Below are 17363 nucleotides of genomic sequence, written 5' to 3'. Positions count from 1 at the left end.
GAGTATGACTGCCCCTGTGCCCCTCCAAATGGTTGTGCTAACTCAAATACGAGGAGGTTGGCACACACTCTAGAATCTCACACCCGACCTATGTCTTCGCGTTTGAACCTTAGCAAGATTTCCTCCAAAATCGGTGCATTATGATCCACATTGGCTTCTTTCCTTCATAATCGGCCTCACAACCCTACCTGCATAAAAGTAACATAAAAACACACATATTAGTGTAAAAACCCGAGAAAGTTAATGCTTAACATAATGCAAGAATGCTCTGTATTCATATCGCACAAGCACTTATCAAACTCCCCTACACTTAAGCTTTTGCTTGTCCTCAAGCAAAAATTAAACATTCTGTGCATAGATGAAGGAAATATTGGAAATGCTTGGCCTTAGGTTCACCAAACTATATGAAGAGAGCATTCTACAAGTAATGGAAATATCAACACTAAACATGAAAAATCGAAGCTCTAGCTAAAAACTTGAATAAAAAAGGACAACAAACCCGAAATCATGAAAATGTGTGGACCCACTCAAGTCAACCCAAAGTATTCTCCTCAAAGCTCTAACTATAAGGGACTTATTTATCTATGACAAGAAAGCAACACCAATTTCAAAGAGGGTAGTAGTTTCACACATTCTCTAAGGTAGCCCCTTCCCAAGCGGCCTCTAAGGTGGCTTTCACACTTTCGAGGTGGTAGCTCTTTCTACCGGAGTGGTAGCTTTCACTCCTCCTATGAGATAGCTCTTTTTCTCATTAGGGTATAACTAGTGTCCGACTTAAGCTTCATATTTCATAGGTGGTAGTTCTTTCCACCCAAAATGCAAAATAAATAAGAAAACTATTTTGTTCCTTCTTTTTATTTTCATTTTTTTAACAAAAGAAACAACTATAACTACTCCCTTTAACATTGAACATGAGTTTTCAAAAGAGTTTAAAGAGTGAGTAATGCAACGAATGTAAATCGGGCAAAAATTCCTAGAAATTCAAATAAAACTAGAGCATGAAGACATTCAATGTTGAAAATTCTTCTAAACTAAAGAATGCAATCAATGCAACTAAGGTGAACCGCCATTGGCTATGTGAGCATGTATATCAATCAAGAACAATAGAAAAGATGTGTTCACTATGAAACTACCCCCCACACTTAAGTTGTACATTACCCCTAATGTACACATGCAAGCTCACTCATAATGTATATCAATTAAGAATATATGTGGGAGAAGTAATCAAAACAATACTCCCTTGATTCCTAGTGTCACGTTTGATGAAGCTAACTCCTTGGGAGTAGTGTTCCAACGGGTTGTGAAGCTCGCACGGCCAAGTACCGAAGCACTTTGGCCGTGCCCATGACAAAGTCTCAATTCCCAAGATGACAAGACCATCTGCATGCATACATGAGGGGGTTCATTGAAGCTCAATAAAAACAAAATAACTTGAGTATATAAAAGATAGAACAATGAATACAACTGGAGATGCAAAATGAAAATAACTCAGAAGCAGAGTCCTTTCTAAGTGAACAAGTCCAAAATAAAGTGCATAAAAGTAAAGAAACAGAAATAAAATCAAATGTCAGTATCACGCTTTGGGTCCTCTACTTGTGGTGGTGGTGAGGAAGTACAAGGTGTCCACCGGTCCTGGTATAGTTGACGAGGAAGATGCTGGAGGAGCTGAGGGTCTACATCTCAATAGCTGTCATAGGAAATCAAAATGGGACATAAGATCGGCATACTGGGCTGACTGTATCGACCGCATCTCGATGATCTCAGACAGCAATATGCCCATGGTGCTCTTGAGCCTCTCAATACGATCATAGGCTCTTGAAAGGGTACCTGGCTGTCATGGGGTCTCGGCCACACTGGGGCAGAATCTCCCACTGCATCCCCTCCAACCTCGGTGCTCTCAGTGGTGGGTGTGGCCAAAATGTAAGCTCCAGGCCTATATCTGCGTACCACTTCCATCATCCTGAGCGTATCGAGTCCAAGTGAAGAAGGAAGAACTATCTGATTGGCATGCCGTATAGCAGCTCCGAACCCCATCCCCAGAATGAATCTAGTAATGTAAGGACCAGCAAATAATATTCCTACTCTCCCACTCTGGCCCTGGTATCGCATATACTCCGCCACAATGTGCCCCAGATGAATGGGCATAGACCTCACCATGGAATATAAATAAAGTAGTCCCTGCCATGACAAAACACTAGTGTTGTTGCCATGGCCATCCACAGACCTGCTAAGAACAGCAAACAAATACCTGTAGTGCAACCTAGACAAGCATGTGGCTTTGGACACACCTGGTTCATGCCGCCCCGGTCCACACAATACCTGATAGGCTTGCTGTGGGGTCAAGATGCCCGGGTAATCTGTCGGTAGATGTCCATACTCCTCTGTTACTATATATGCCTCGTTGTACAAACCTATGCGAACAGAAAACTCAGAAATGCTCATGGGGAATTGACGACCGAACACTCTAAACTGTATATCATCCACAAACACAAAAGACGCCAGCACCTCCAAAGTCAGCGGTCGGAAAACTGGCTCTTGTATAGACAATAGCCTCTGCCATCCACCTACAACCATCAGTGACTCCAGCTCTCTAACAAACTCATCACCCCGGTGGACACCATTTAACACACTAAGGTCCGTGAAAAGGGATTGGCCAAACCTAAGCCCTGATAGTCGCTCAAGCGAGCTTGATGCTCGGGATCTGAAAATGCAATGTGTGCCAACTCGGGTGAAGGTTCCCTAGGGCGCTTGCCTTCTTGCTTCTTCACGTGCGGTGCCATGCCTGTAACCAATAGTGAAGAGACGATCAAAGACGCTCAGTTATAGAATACTGTAGAATTCCACACGGGATTGTGGAAATTATCCACGCCTGTGTGGATCTGCAGGGCGTGAAAAACCGTATGATAGCATTTCTATTTAAAAAAAAATACAATGTAAAACCCTGTTAAAATGCCCGTGCGTATTCTCTGGATGCCTTAGAAAAATTTGTAGGCTCTGTAGAAATTTTCTGAACATGTTTACACACTCAGAGACTGCCCTATAATGCAAGTTTTACCAGTTAAAAACATGAAGTAAAGATCAAACGATCCAACTTCGCCAAATCCACATGAAAACACACGATGAATCCTCAAAACCTAAAATAAAATCACGGCACTAGCATCTAAAAATCAAGACACCAACACTCAACAATTTATTCATTCCAACACTACATTATTTGACTAAGAAAAATAGGAAACACTTTGGTTCCCTCCCAAGAAGGGCTTGTTTAATGTCACTAAACTTGACGTAACTCGTCTTACCTCACGGGGGCTCATAGATGAATGTTGCCCTCTTACCCATGACTTGGAAGCATGATGAGCACAATCTCTTGAAGGTAGAGGGTGTATTATCGGGCTTGGGGCCACCTAGCAATGGTTCATCCAACTTCTTCGGTTCACGTACGTTTCTAACAGCCTTGGAGCATTTCCGGTGGCGTCTCCTAGCCCTCTTCATTTTCCGGAGCACCTTCTTCAAGATCCCCGGGGTAGATGTTACTTTTTCCATCAAACCAAGCATCATTACTTCTTCATAATCCTCCTCTTGGTCGAACAAACCCTCGTACAGGTCAGGATTGAACATTTCCTGCATGTATTCATCAACAATCTCATCAGTAGTGTGTAGAAAATATAAAGTGTCATCAAAATCAAGAGAATGCCGCATGGCTTCAGTAATGCGGTAGGTGAGCTTGTCATCTCCAACTCTAAAACTTAGCTCTCCGTCGTCCATGTCAATCAATTCCTTGGAAGTCTGCAAGAACGGCCTCCCAAGTATCAAGTGTACATCCGCATCCTCATCGATGTCTAGCACCATAAAGTCTATAGGAAATATATACTTGTCCACCTTGACAAGTACATCTTCGATGATACCCCTCGGATGTCTCACCGTTCGGTCCACCAATTTCAAAGTCATCCGAGTGGGCCTAGGCTCACCCAAGCCTAACTTTCGGAAGAAGATGTATGGCATGACGTTGATGCTAGCCCCTGAGTCCGCCAATGCCATTTCTTCACCCATATTGACATTGCTACATGGAATGATAAAGCTTCCCGGGTCTTTCTTCTTGTTCGGCCTGTTACTTTGCAACACCGCCGAGCATGAAGCATCTAGAATCACTGAAGCACTCTCCTCCAACTTTCTCTTGTTGGTCAACAAGTCTTTCAAGAACTTCGTATACTTAGGTATTTAGGCCAATGCCTCAACAAAAGGAATATTGATGTGGAGTTGCTTGAACAAACTCAGGAACTTCTTGTACTGTTCATCCCGTTGGTCATTCTTCAATCTAGAGGGATAAGCGATTCTTGGCATGAAAGGTGGGGGTGCCACCTCCTTCTCTTTGCTTGTTCCCTCCTCTACCTCTATAACCTCGGGTGCGTGTTCTTTTGGCATCTAACTCGGAATCTTACCATCAACCTCACGACCACTTCTCAAAGTGATCGCCTTCACTTGCTCTCTAGGGTTGGTATCTGTATTGCTCGGCAAGCTTCTATGTGGCCTTTCAGAGAGTGACTTCGCAATTTGTCCCACCTGATTTTCAAGGTTATGTAAAAAGGCGGTGTGGTTGCAAAGTGTGGCCTCAACTGATTCAAACCTTGTATTTGCAGATTACACAAATCTAGTAAAGGCCTTCTCCAAATCATTCATTCGGGTTTCCAAACTTGAAACTCTATTTTCCACATGCGGAGCTTGTTGTTGTTGTTGGAAACCCGGTGGCCCTATGGCCTTTGGTGGACCCTGATTGTTCCATGAGAAATTAGGATGATTCTTCCAACCAGGATTGTAGGTATTACTATATGGGTTTCCCTGAGGTCTCATGCCATTACCTACAAAATCGACATTCTCCACCGAAGATACATAACCAATAGAGATCGGGTAATCGGAGGGAGCATGTCCTCCCGGCCACACCCAAAGGCAATTAGTCATGGTCAGCTACTCTATTTGAAGTTAGAAGATCTAACTTCTTACTCAAATTTTCCACTTGAGCCAGCAATAAAGTTACTACATCTATCTCATGGAGACCGACCACCTTTTTCTTCTCCCTAACATTCCATTGGTAGCTGTTTAACTCCATTTCTTCAATTAACTGATGGGTCTCATCGGTGGTCTTGCTACCTAAGGTATCTCCTGCTGCAACATCATAGAATTACCTTGTACTCGTGTTCAAACCTTTGTAAAAGGTCTAAACAATCATCCACTGGAAATCAAGATTGTGGCACTTTCTCGGGAGCTCCTTGAACCTTTCCCATGTCTCAAATAGAGACTCCAATTCCAACTGAACAAAGGATGAGATCTCATTCCTAAGCTTCATGGATTTTCTGAGAGGGAAATAACGGGCAAGAAATGCTTCTACCATCTCCTCCCATGTGGTAATTGATGCTCTAGGTAATGAGCGTAGCCACTGCTTCCCTCTCTCCTGTAGGGAAAATGGGAAGGCTCGCAACTTGATGGTATCATCTATTACCCCGTTTATCTTCAGAATATCACACACCTCAAGAAAACTGTCTATATGACTGCTTTGGATCTGCCATCGACCAAACCATTGAATTGTGCGGATTGCTGTAACATGTGGATGAATACCAGCTTTAGCTCGAAGTTCTGAGCTGTAATCGGGGGACGCACAATACTCGATTGTATGCCCAACACTGAAGGTCTAGCATAAACGGATAATGTTCGCTGTTGCTCATTCTGTTCCGTCATATTTTAAGATTCTTCCACTTCCAAATCAGCTAGATTAGACTGTTCTTACATAGGCTCTTTCCCTTTTCTTCTAAGCATACGTTCAAGATTGGGATCTCTTTCAATCAATATTGAGGGGTTACCTCGGGTCATAACCTGGAGCCCAAAAGAAAGAAAAAGAAATCAGAATGATGATAGAATAAGAAGGTATGAAATAAAATATACATTGAAATAGCTAAAAAAACAAAGTGCAAAGTATCTCTAAACGCTACTCCCCGGCAACGGAGCCAAAAACTTGACAAGGTCCCCTTGCGTATATCCCGCAAGTTCACGGGTTTATCGAAGTAATAATCCCGGATGAGCGGGTATCGTATCCACAGGGAGTAGGGATTAAAAACACTTAATTTGCTTCTTAGTTATGTGAAAGATGAATAGTGATATGTGTGACAATGATTCAATTCTCAAAAGTAAGAAAAACAAGTAAGAGAGCACAAGTAAAGGAGAAGGTAAGGCAATCGATAAAGATGGGGTACCAGGATATTGATCCGCCTAGGACAATCATTTCAAGTGCAAGAACCCTCTATTATGCTTCCTAATCAATACAAGTGAGTCGTGGAAATCCTTAATTACATAGTCCCAAATCTAAGGTCAACTATGTCTAACTCTATACATGTCCCAGAGGAGAGATTGAATAACCTCTCAACCTCGAACTCGCATAGAATTGCAATAAGTTCCAGGAATTCCAAGTGATAAATCACTTCCTAATTGTAGACCTAACCCTTTGGTCCAGGTGGAAGGTCCCTAACCACAATTAAGCCCTAGATGGTAAGATCACTTCTACGCTTTACTCCGTTGCACCCGCAACTAAGCCGCAGTAGAAGATCATCCCTTAGACCATTCACTCTATTGTGGCCGAACATGAGGAACGGAGGTAGAATCTAACACATCAGAAGGGAAAGGGGAAGCTCATGTACCTCTCGACTCACCCTCTCAACCCTCTCCAACCTAGCTTTGTCTAACAGTCGTGGTGTGTCACTCACTCACAAGGTTACCAACAAGAACTCTGAACCCTAGTGTCACTCTAGGGGAGTATTCACATAATCAAACATTCAAGGTTGGAACTCACAATAGACATTAATTAATAGAAAGCATAATAAAGAGGTTCAAAGAAATGAATACATCCTAGGGTTCACAAATACCCAAGTACCCACTAGGGGTTTAGCTCTCCATGGAGCTAAGTACAATCAAAGAAATAGAATGTAAAACAATGAATCCATAGAAAACCCCATCGATAGTCGTGTCGATGGTCTTGTGGAAAGTCCTCTAATCGTCGTCCAAAGATCCCCTTGCCCGGTATAGGATTCGCCTCGACGGAAGCTCCCCTACCAACCTTCTTCCAAAGAGATGACGATGTCAGAGCCATAGAACCTCTCCAAAACCCTAGCCAATACCTCTCAAAACCCTAGCCGAAACCCTCTCTCAAGTTGGGGAAAAGATCGAGAAAAGAATCCTAAAATCTGGGCTGAATCGGCTTCAAATAGGGCTGAAATCAGGATCCACACACCCCTGTAGATGCCCCTGTGGATTTTTTACACGGGCGTGTGGAATTTTCACACACCAGTGTGGATTCTCTGTTCTGTAGTTTCCTCGGCCGACTGTGAACAGTGCTGCTACAATACTTTGCCACTGTTTTGCTACAGTGCTCTGCTACATTATTCGTCCTGAAATACTTCCCGAATCCATACTTTTATCGAGGTAACGCAAACGGGCATACGTTCACGTCGTGGATCACTTTGCTTCTTTAATGATGGAAAAGTTGGTAGAGATCTTGTTCTATATGCATTAGTCGGAATGCTTGAGTATGACTGCCCTTGTGCCCCTCCAAATGGTTGTGCTAACTCAAATACGAGGAGGTTGGCACTCACTCTAGCATCTCACACCCGACCTATGTCTTCGCGTTTGAACCTTATCAAGATTTCCTCCAAAATAGGTGCATTATGATCCAAATTGGCTTCTTTCCATCATAATCGGCCTCACAATCCTACCTGCATAAAAGTAACATAAAAACACACATATTAGTGTAAAAACCCGAGAAAGGTAATGCTTAACATAAGGAAATAATGCTTTGCATTCATATCGCACAAGCACTTATTAGTGACCATAATCCGCAGGCGGAGTGTTTCACGCGTTAGCTGGGCCCCTGATCTGCGTAGACCAAGGGTGCACACTCATCGTTTACGGCAAGGACTACTAGGGTATCTAATCCTGTTCGCTCCCCATGCTTTCACACCCTAGCATCGGTAGGGACCCTGAGAGCTACCTTCGCTTTTGGCCTTCCTTCGTAGATCTATGGATTTCACCCCTACACACGAAATTCCACTCACTTTTGTCTCACTCAGGTGAATTGGTTTTGAGAGCATTCCACCAGTTTTTGGTGACTTTCACTTTCAACTTGATTCACCGCCAACGTGCTCTTTACGTCCAGTCATTCCAAAGAACACTTGCCTCCCCGTCTTACTACGGCTGCTGGCACGGAGTTAGCCGGGCTTCTTCCTCGAGTCCTGTCATGATCGCGCACTCGACGAAAGACCTTTACAAGCGGCATTGCCCTTCTTCACTCACGCGATATTGCTGGATCGGGCTTTCGCCCATTGTCCAAGATTCGCCACTGCTGTCCCCCGTGGGAGTCCGGGCCGTGTCTCAGTCCCAGTATGGTTGATCATCCGAAAAGACCAGCTAAGCATCATTGGCTTGGTTAGCCTTTACCTGACCAACTACCTAATACTATACAGGCTCATTAAACAGCGCTTTTGAGCTTGATTCAGGATTTGGCCCGTACTGTTTGGCAGATTCCCACGGGTTATACACCCGTTCGCCACTTTGTTCTCAACTATTCTGATTCCAGTAAACGGAGGCTGAAAATCTTCGCCTACGCGAGCGCCCTTACATTTTGAAGCAGGGCGAGACTATTTTAGCGTTGAGCCTCTTTTCCTTCTGCTCATCTCCATGAAAATCATGTTCGACTAGCATGTGTTAAGCATATAGCTAACGTTCCTTCTGAGCCAGGATCAAACTCAGATTTGGACTATGATTGAGCCCTACAGTGGTAGAACCTGGTGAACCGGGTGTACTACTAAAGATTGATTCTCTCTCCTAACCACTCTCTTCTATATATATTATTATTATTAAATAAACCCAATTTACTTCCTCGAGGCAGGACCATAAAAAATCCACTTTGAGCATTATTAACGTAATAATGCGGCTCTTAGTCGAGTTCGTAGCATCCAGAATGGAAGTTCCTTGTCTAGTGAATGTTCCAATCCAATAAGTAGAGTTTCATAGTGAAAACAGTTCCTGGTTTAGTTACTGAACACGGGAACTTCCTATTTTCAGTTTAATCAATAAATGGTACTGACTTTGTTTGAATGATGCTTCAACTATTACTGACTGAACTCAGTGAAAGATGGTTGTTGGTAGCATAATATATATATATGCTGATGTCCACTGTAGAAATGTTGATGATTTGCTTTGAACAGGCACTGACTCCTTCTCTAAAAGGAGACTTGTCTAGATGCTATTTATCAAATGTTGTCATAGGAAAGAGATTCTGCAGCTCCTATATGCATGGAAGGCATGCCTGATGGGAGTCTTAGCCTGTGAAAGTGAGTGTACTATCTTGGTTGGCCTTACTCTTGGCGCCGGATCATGGTTTATTTAGCCAATGACAGGGGCTTATCCTTCGCCAACTACATCCAAGGCTCTCAATTAATCTCGCGCTCTCCTCTTCTTTCTGGTCAGCCACTAACCTCATTTGCCTTTCTAGACTTCAAGCTAAGGTCTACAACTGAGAGCTTTTGACCCGCCTTTTGTCCTTTTCTCTAAAAATTCTACCTAGGGGAGCTCCTACGGAGAGGGTTGATCATTCAGCCCACAGTGAGCTCAAATGAAAACGGCCTGTAGTAAGTAGGATATAAGGAGGCTGAAAGGGGGGTCCCCCCTTGTAGACTCATGGTACTTGACAAGATCCCCTTGCGTATATCCCGCAAGTGCACGGGTTTGTTGAAGTAATAATACCGGATGAGCGGGGTCGAATCCACAGGGAGTATGGAGTAAAGACACTTAATTTGGTTCTTAGCTATGTGGAAGATCAATAATGATTGGTGTGAAATTGATTCAATTCTCAATAATAAAAGAAACAAGTGAGAGAGCAAGAATAAAGAAAAGGGTAAGGCAATCGATAAAGATGGGGTACTCGGATGATGCTTCACCTAGGAAAATCGTTTCAAGTGCAAGAACTCTCTATTATGCTTCCTAATCGATGCAATGGTGAGTCGTGGAAATCCTTACATACATAGTCCCAAATCTAAGGTCAACTATGCCTAACTCTATTCATGTCCTGGAGGAGAGATTAAGTCACCTCTCAACCTCGCACTCGAATAAAGTTGCAATGGGCTCTAGTGATTCCAAGTGATAAATCACTTCCTAATTGTAGACCTAACCCTTTGGTCCAGGCGGAAGGTCCCTAGCCACAATTAAGCCCTAGATACTAAGATCCCCTCAACACTTCACTCCATTGCACGCGCAACTAGGCCCCAGCGGAGGTTTATCCCTTAGACCATTCACTCTACTATGGCCACAAAGAACTAAAGAAACGGAGGTAGAATCTATCATGTCGGAGGAGAAAGGGGACGTTCCTGTACCTCTCGACTCACCCTGTCAACCCTCTCCAACCTAGCTTTGTCTAACGCTCGTGGTGTGTCACTCACTCACAAGGTTACCAACAAGAACTCTCAACCCTAGTGTCACTCTAGGGGAAATGTTCATACAATCAGGCATTCAAGGTTGGAACTCACAATAAACATCAATTTATTGAAAGCATAATGAAGAAGTTCAATGAAACGAGTACATCCTAGGGTTTACAATCACCCAAGTACCCACTAGGGGTTTAGCTCTCCATGGAGCTAAGTACAATCAAAGAAATTGAATGTAAAAGCAATGAATCCATAAAGAAACCCCCTCGATGGTCATGTCGATGGTCTTGTGGAAAGTCCTCTACTCGTCGTCCAAGGATTCCTTCGTCCGGGTATAGGATACGCCTCGATCGAAGCTCCCCTACCAACCTTCTTCCTAATGGAATCACGATGTCGGAGCTATAGAACCTCTCCAAAACCTTGGCTAATACCCCTCGAAACCCTAGCCGAAACCCTCTCACAAGTTGGGGAAAAGATGGAGAATAGAATACTGAAATCGGGGCTGAAATCGGGACTTTTAAATAAGGCTAGAATCGGGCGATCGTGCAGGCGTGTATGATGTCACACGCCTGTGGAATCTCCACACGGGCGTGGATAATTTCCACACGCCCGTGTGGATTCTCTGCTTTCTCCGATTTCTCGGCCGAAATACTCCCTCTCATGATGCTCGCGGAAATACTCCCGAATTCCATACTTTAATTGGGGTGACGCAAACGGGCACACGTTTACGTCGTGAATCACTTACTTCTTCAATGATGTACATGTTGGTGGATCTCTTGTTCTTATATGCATAAGTCGAATGCTCGAGTGTATCGCCTTTGTGCCCCTCCAAATGAATGTGCTCACTCGAATACGAGGAGGTTGGCACACACTCAGCATCTCACACCCGACCCTACGTCTTCGCGTTTTGAACCTTAGCAAGATCTCCTCTAAAATAGGTGCATTATGATCCACATTGGCCTATTTTCCTTCATACTCGGCCTCACAACCCTACCCGCATAAAAAGTAAAATAAAAACACACATATTAATGTAAAAAAACCCCGAGAAAAGTAATGCTTAACATAAGGAATGAACGCTTCGCATTCATATCGCACAAGCACTTATCAGAATCAATCCAATCATCCAGCATTTCATACTCCCTCGTTAAAAATAGGGATAATCTCAATAGGGGCTCTGATGGAACGTGTTTTAAGCAAGGAGTACAGTCAACCCCCACCCATTGATTTCTTCCTTGGCGGCTGGTTTTTGCTTGGAAAAAATCTTTTTATCTAAAAGAATCGATATATCTCTCTGATAAGTGCTTGTGTGATATGAATGTGAAGCATTCTTTCCTTATGTTGAGCATTACTTTTCTCAGGTTTTTACACTAACATGTGTGTTTTTATGTTACCTTCTTGCAGGTAGGGTTGTGAGGCCGAGTATGAAGGAAAGAAGCCAATGTGGATCATATTGCACCGATTTTGGAGAAAATCTTGCTAAGGTTCAAACGCGAAGACATAGGTCGGGTGCGAGATGCTAGAGTGTGTGCCAACCTCCTCGTATTTGAGTTAGCACAACCATTTGGAGGGCACAAGGGCGTCACACTCAAGCATTCCGACTTATGCACATAGAACAAGATCTCCACCAACTTGTCCGTCATTAAAGAAGCAAAGCGATCCACGACGTGAACGTGTGCTGCTTTGCATCACCCTCGATGAAAGTATGGACTCGGGAAAGTATTTAAGGCGTGTACTATAGCGAACATCAGTAGCAGAGTAGTGTAGCAGCATTGTTCACAACCGGCCGAGAAAATAGGAATTCAGAGAATCCACACTGGCGTGTTGAAATTATACAAGACCGTGTGGAAATTCCACATGCACGTGTGAAAAATCCACAGGCCCGTGTGGTCGCCCGATTCCAGCCCTATTTAAAGCTGATTCAGCCATGATTCAGTATTCTTTTCTCCATCTTTTCCCCAACTTGAGAGAGGGTTTCAACTAGGGTTTTGAGAGGTATTGGCTAGGGTTTTGGAGAGGTTCTACGGCTCCTACATCGTCATTCCTTAGGAAGAAAGTTGGTAGGGGAGCTTCCATCGAGGAGTATCCTATACCGGACAAGGGAATCTTTGGACGACGAGTAGAGGACTTTCCACAAGACCATCGACACGACTATCGAGGGGGTTTCTCTATGGATTCATTGCTTTTATATTCTATTACTTTGATTGTACTTAGCTCCATGGAGAGCTAAACCCCTAGTGGGTACTTGGGTTTTTGTGAACCCTAGGATGTATTTGTTTCATTGAATCTCTTTATTATGCTTTCAATTAATTGATGTTTATTGTGAGTTCCAAACTTGAATGCTTGATTGTATGAACATTTCCCCTAGAGTGACACTAGGGTTGATAGTTCTTGTTTGTAACCTTGTAAGAGAGTGACACACCACGAGCGTTAGACAAAGCTCGGTTGGAGAGGGTTGAGAGGGTGAGTCGAGAGGTATAGGAGCGTCCCTTTTCCCCTCTGACGTGATAGATTCTACCTCCGTTCTTTGAGTTCTTTGCGGCCATAATAGAGTGAATAGTATCTAGGGCTTAATTGCGGTTAGGGACCTTTCATCTGGACCAAAGTGTTAGGTCTATAATTAGGAAGAGATTTGTCACTTGGAATCCCTAGAGCTCATTGCAACTCTATTCGAGTGTGAGGTTGAAAGGTTATTTAATCTCTCCTCCGGGACATGTATAGAGTTAGGCATAGTTGAACTTAGATTTAGGACTATGTATTTAAGGATTTCCATCACTCACCATTGCATTGATTAGGAAGCATAATAGAGAGTTCTTGCACTTGAAACGATTATCCTAGGCAGATCATTATCTGAGTACCCCATCTTTATCGATTGCCTTACCTCCCTCTTTACTCGTACTCTCTTACTTGTTGCTTTTACTTTTGAGAATTGAATCATTGTGACACTTATCACTACTGATCTTTCACATAGCTAAGAACTGGATTAAGTGTTTTTATTCCCTATTCCCTGTGGATTCGATACCCGCTCATTCGGGATTATTAATTCAACAAACCCATGCACTTGCGGGATATATGCAAGGGGACCTTGTCAAGATTTTGGCGCCATTGCCGAGAAATAGGCGTTTAGAGATACTTTGCACTTTGTTTTCTTAGCTATTTCACCATACATTCTATTTCATATCTTCTTATTCTATTATCGTTCTGATTTCTTTTTCTTTCTTTTTGGGTGCAGCTCCAGGTTATGACCCGAGGGAATCCCTCAATATTGATTGAAGGAGATCCTGAGCTTGAACGTACACTTAGAAGAAAAGGGAAAGAGCCTGTGCAAGAACAGTCTAATTTAGCTGATTTGGAAGTGGAAGGATCTGAAAACATGGGAGAAACGAACGAGCAACAGCGGATATTATCTGATTATGCCAGACCTTCAGTGTTGGGGACACAATCGAGCATTGTGCATCCCCGATTACAGCTCAGAACTTTGAGTTGAAGCCGGCATTCATCCACATGTTGCAGTAATCCGCACAGTTCAACGGTTTGGCCGATGAGGATCCAAATAGTCATATAGAGAGATTTCTCGAGGTGTGTGATATGCTGAAGATAAACAGAGTGATGGATGATGCCATCAAGTTGAGAGCCTTCCCATTTTCCCTAAAGGGGAGAGTGAAGCAGTGGCTACACTCATTACATAGAGCATCAATTACCACATGGGAGGAGATGGTAGAAGCTTTTCTTGCCCGTTATTTCCCTCCTGGAAAATCTGCAAAGTTGAGGAATGAAATCTCATCCTTTGTTTAGTTGGAATTGGAGTCTCTATTTGAGACATGGGAAAGGTTCAAGGAACTCCAGAGAAAGTGCCCGCAACACGGATTTTCGGAGTGGATGATTGTTCAGACCTTTTACAACGGTTTGAATCCGAGTACAAGGCAACTCTTGGATGCGGCAGCAGGAGGTACCTTAGGTTGCAAGACCCCAGATGAGACCCGTCAGTTAATTGAAGAAATGGGGCTAAACAGCTACCATTGGAATGCTAGGGAGAAGAAAAAGGTGGCCGGTATCCATGAAATAGATGCGGTAACTTCATTGGCGGCTCAAGTGGAAAATTTGAGTAAGAAGTTAGATCTTCTAACTTCAAATAGAGTGGCGGCTATGACTAATTACACCGGGTGTGGTGGAGGACATGCTCCCTCCGATTGCCCGATCTCTATCGGTGATGTTGCTTCGGTGGAGAACGTTGATTTTGTAGGTAATGGCATGAGACCTCAAGGAAACCCATATAGAAATACCAACAATTCTGGTTGGAAGAATCATCCCAATTTCTCATGGAGTAATCAGGGTCCACAAAAGGCCATGGGGCCACCGGGTTTCCAACAACAACAACAAGCCGCTCAGGTGGAAAATAGAGTCTAAGGTTTGGAAAACCGAATGAATGACTTAGAGAAGCACTTGACTAGATTTGTGCAATCTGCAAATATAAGGTTTGAATAAGTCGAGCATACACTTCGCAACCACACCGCCTCTTTGCATAACCTTGAAAATCAAGTGGGGCAAATTGCGAAGTCTCTCTCTGAAAGGCCACATGGAAGCTTGCCGAGAAATACAAAAACCAACCCTACAGAGCACATGAAGGCGATCACTTTGAGAAGTGGTCATGAGGTTGAAGGTGGCACCCCCACCTTTCAAGCCAAAAGAACACGCACCCGAGGTTATAGAGGTGGAAGAGGGAACAAGCAAAGAGAAAGAGGTGGCACCCCCACCTTTCAAGCCTAGAATCCCTTATCCCTCCAGATTGAAAAATGACCAAGGGGATGAACAGTACAAGAAGTTCCTAAGTTTGTTCAAGCAACTCCATATCAATATTCCTTGTGTTGAGACATTGGCCCAAATGCCTAAGTATGCGAAGTTCTTGAAAGACTTATTGACTAATAAGAGGAAATTGGAGGAAAGTGCTTTAGTGATTTTAGATGCTTCATGCTCCGCGGTATTGCAAAAGAACATGCCGAACAAGAAAAAAGACCCGGGAAGCTTCATCATTCTGTGTAATATTGGCAATCTAGGTGAGGAAATGGCATTGGCGGACTGAAGGGCCAGTATCAACGTTATGCCATACACCTTCTTTCAAAAGCTAGGCTTGGGTGAGCCTAGGCCTACTCGGATGACTTTGCAACTAGCGGATCGAATAGTACGACATCCGAGAGGCATCATTGAAGACGTGCTTGTCAAGAGTGACAAGTACATTTCTCCAGTTGACTTTGTAGTGCTAGACGTCGATGATTATGCGGATGTACCTTTGATACTTGGGAGACCGTTCTTGCGGATTTCCAAGGCATTGATTGACATGGACGGCGGAGAGCTAACTTTGAAGGTTGGAGATGACAAGCTCACATACCTCCTTGCTGAAGCCATGTGGCATTCTCTTGATTTCGATGATACTACTGATGAGATTGTTGATGAATACATACAGGAAATGTTCAATCCGGACCCATACGAAGGTTTGTTCGACGAAGAGGAGGATTATGAAGAAGTAATGATGCTTGGTGCGACGAAGGAAGTACCATCTACATCGGTGATCTTGAAAAAGGTGCTCCGGAAAATGAAGAGGGCTAGGAGATACCACTGGAAACACTCCAAGTCTGTTGGAGATGCATGTAAACCGAAGAAGTTGGACGAATCATTGTTAGGTGGTCCAAAGCCTGATAATTCACTTTCTACCCTCAAGAGACTTTGCACATCATGCTTTCAAGCCATGGGTAAGAGGGCAACTTTCATTCATGAACCCCCGTGATGTAAGACAAGGTACGTCAAGCTTAGTGACGTTAAACAAGCGCTTCTTGGGAGGCAACCCAAGTGTTTATTGTTTTTTTATCTTCTAGTTTAGCTTGTTTGCATGAATAAATTGTTAAGTGTTGGTGTCTTGATTTTTAGATGCTTGTGCTGAGATTTTCTTGTGAACTTTGAATATTCATCGTGTGTTTTCATGTGGAATTGGCGAAGTTATGTCCTTTGAGCTTTATTCCATGTTTTTCACTGGTAAAACTCGCATACTAGGGCAGGCTTTGAGTGTGTAAACATGTTCAGAAACTTTCTCCAGAGCCTGCAGGTTTTTCTAAGGCATCCAGTGATGACGCACGGGCGTGTGGAATTTTTGCACACCCGTAAATTTATATTGAGAGCTCATCCAGAGAAGACACAGGGGTGTGCGGCTGCCCCTGTGAACGACCATGCGAATATCACACGCCCGTGGTTAATTTCCGCACGGGCGTGTGAATTCTTGCAGAGTTTGGCCGATTATCCCTAGAGCACACAGGGGCGTGAACTCGCCCCTGTGGGCGACTTTGTGACAAGTGCATGGGCGTGGGTAATTTCCACACGCCCTGTGTGAAACTCTGCAGAGGAGCCCTTTTCATCCCGAGAAGACATAGGGGCGTGTGGGTGTCCTTGTGGGTTGGGCATGTGAATGTCTACGCCCTTGTGGAATTTCTGCACGAGTGTGTGGGACACTTAGCGATTTTTCTCGGATGTCCAGAGAAGCTATAGGGGCGTGCGGCTGCCCCTGTGGGAAGGGCGCACGGGCGTGGGTATTTTTCGCACGCCCTTGGGAGAGTGTTCAGAGACAATAAGGTCTTTTTCTAAGAGCACACAGGCATGTGTGTACGCCCCTGTGGCTCTCTCGTAATGAGGCACATGGGCATAGGTGACTTCCGCACCCCCGTGTGGATGCACAGAACGCCAAGGGATGCGATTTCTTTTTAACGAAGAATAGTTTCTCTCCTTCTTCATGTCTTCCACTCATCTAAAAACACTCTCACATCATTTCCCGACTTCATAGCGCCAATTTGGTGGGATTTTTGCGAGGTTTTCCGGCCGGTTCTTGATTTTCTCTTCCCATACCGTCGGTAAGCCCTATTT

General features: G+C 43.8%; 2 non-coding genes across 2 annotated transcripts; one reads left to right on the top strand and one right to left on the bottom strand.

Annotated features, from left to right (window-relative positions):
- Nucleotides 1–5231: 5231 nt before the first annotated feature.
- Nucleotides 5232–5338, top strand: LOC120269661. Its single transcript, XR_005539304.1, has one exon. It is a non-coding gene; the product is annotated as a small nucleolar RNA R71 (small nucleolar RNA).
- An 8881-nt stretch (nucleotides 5339–14219) lies between these two features.
- LOC120269792 lies at nucleotides 14220–14326 on the bottom strand. Its single transcript, XR_005539427.1, has one exon. It is a non-coding gene; the product is annotated as a small nucleolar RNA R71 (small nucleolar RNA).
- Between the last annotated feature and the right edge of the window lie 3037 nt (nucleotides 14327–17363).

The sequence above is a fragment of the Dioscorea cayenensis genome, chromosome 9 (genome assembly GCF_009730915.1).
Source record: "Dioscorea cayenensis subsp. rotundata cultivar TDr96_F1 chromosome 9, TDr96_F1_v2_PseudoChromosome.rev07_lg8_w22 25.fasta, whole genome shotgun sequence".
NCBI lineage: Eukaryota > Viridiplantae > Streptophyta > Magnoliopsida > Dioscoreales > Dioscoreaceae > Dioscorea > Dioscorea cayenensis.
Note: the sequence above shows the minus strand (reverse complement) of the source record. Positions and strands in the feature narration are given on the sequence as shown.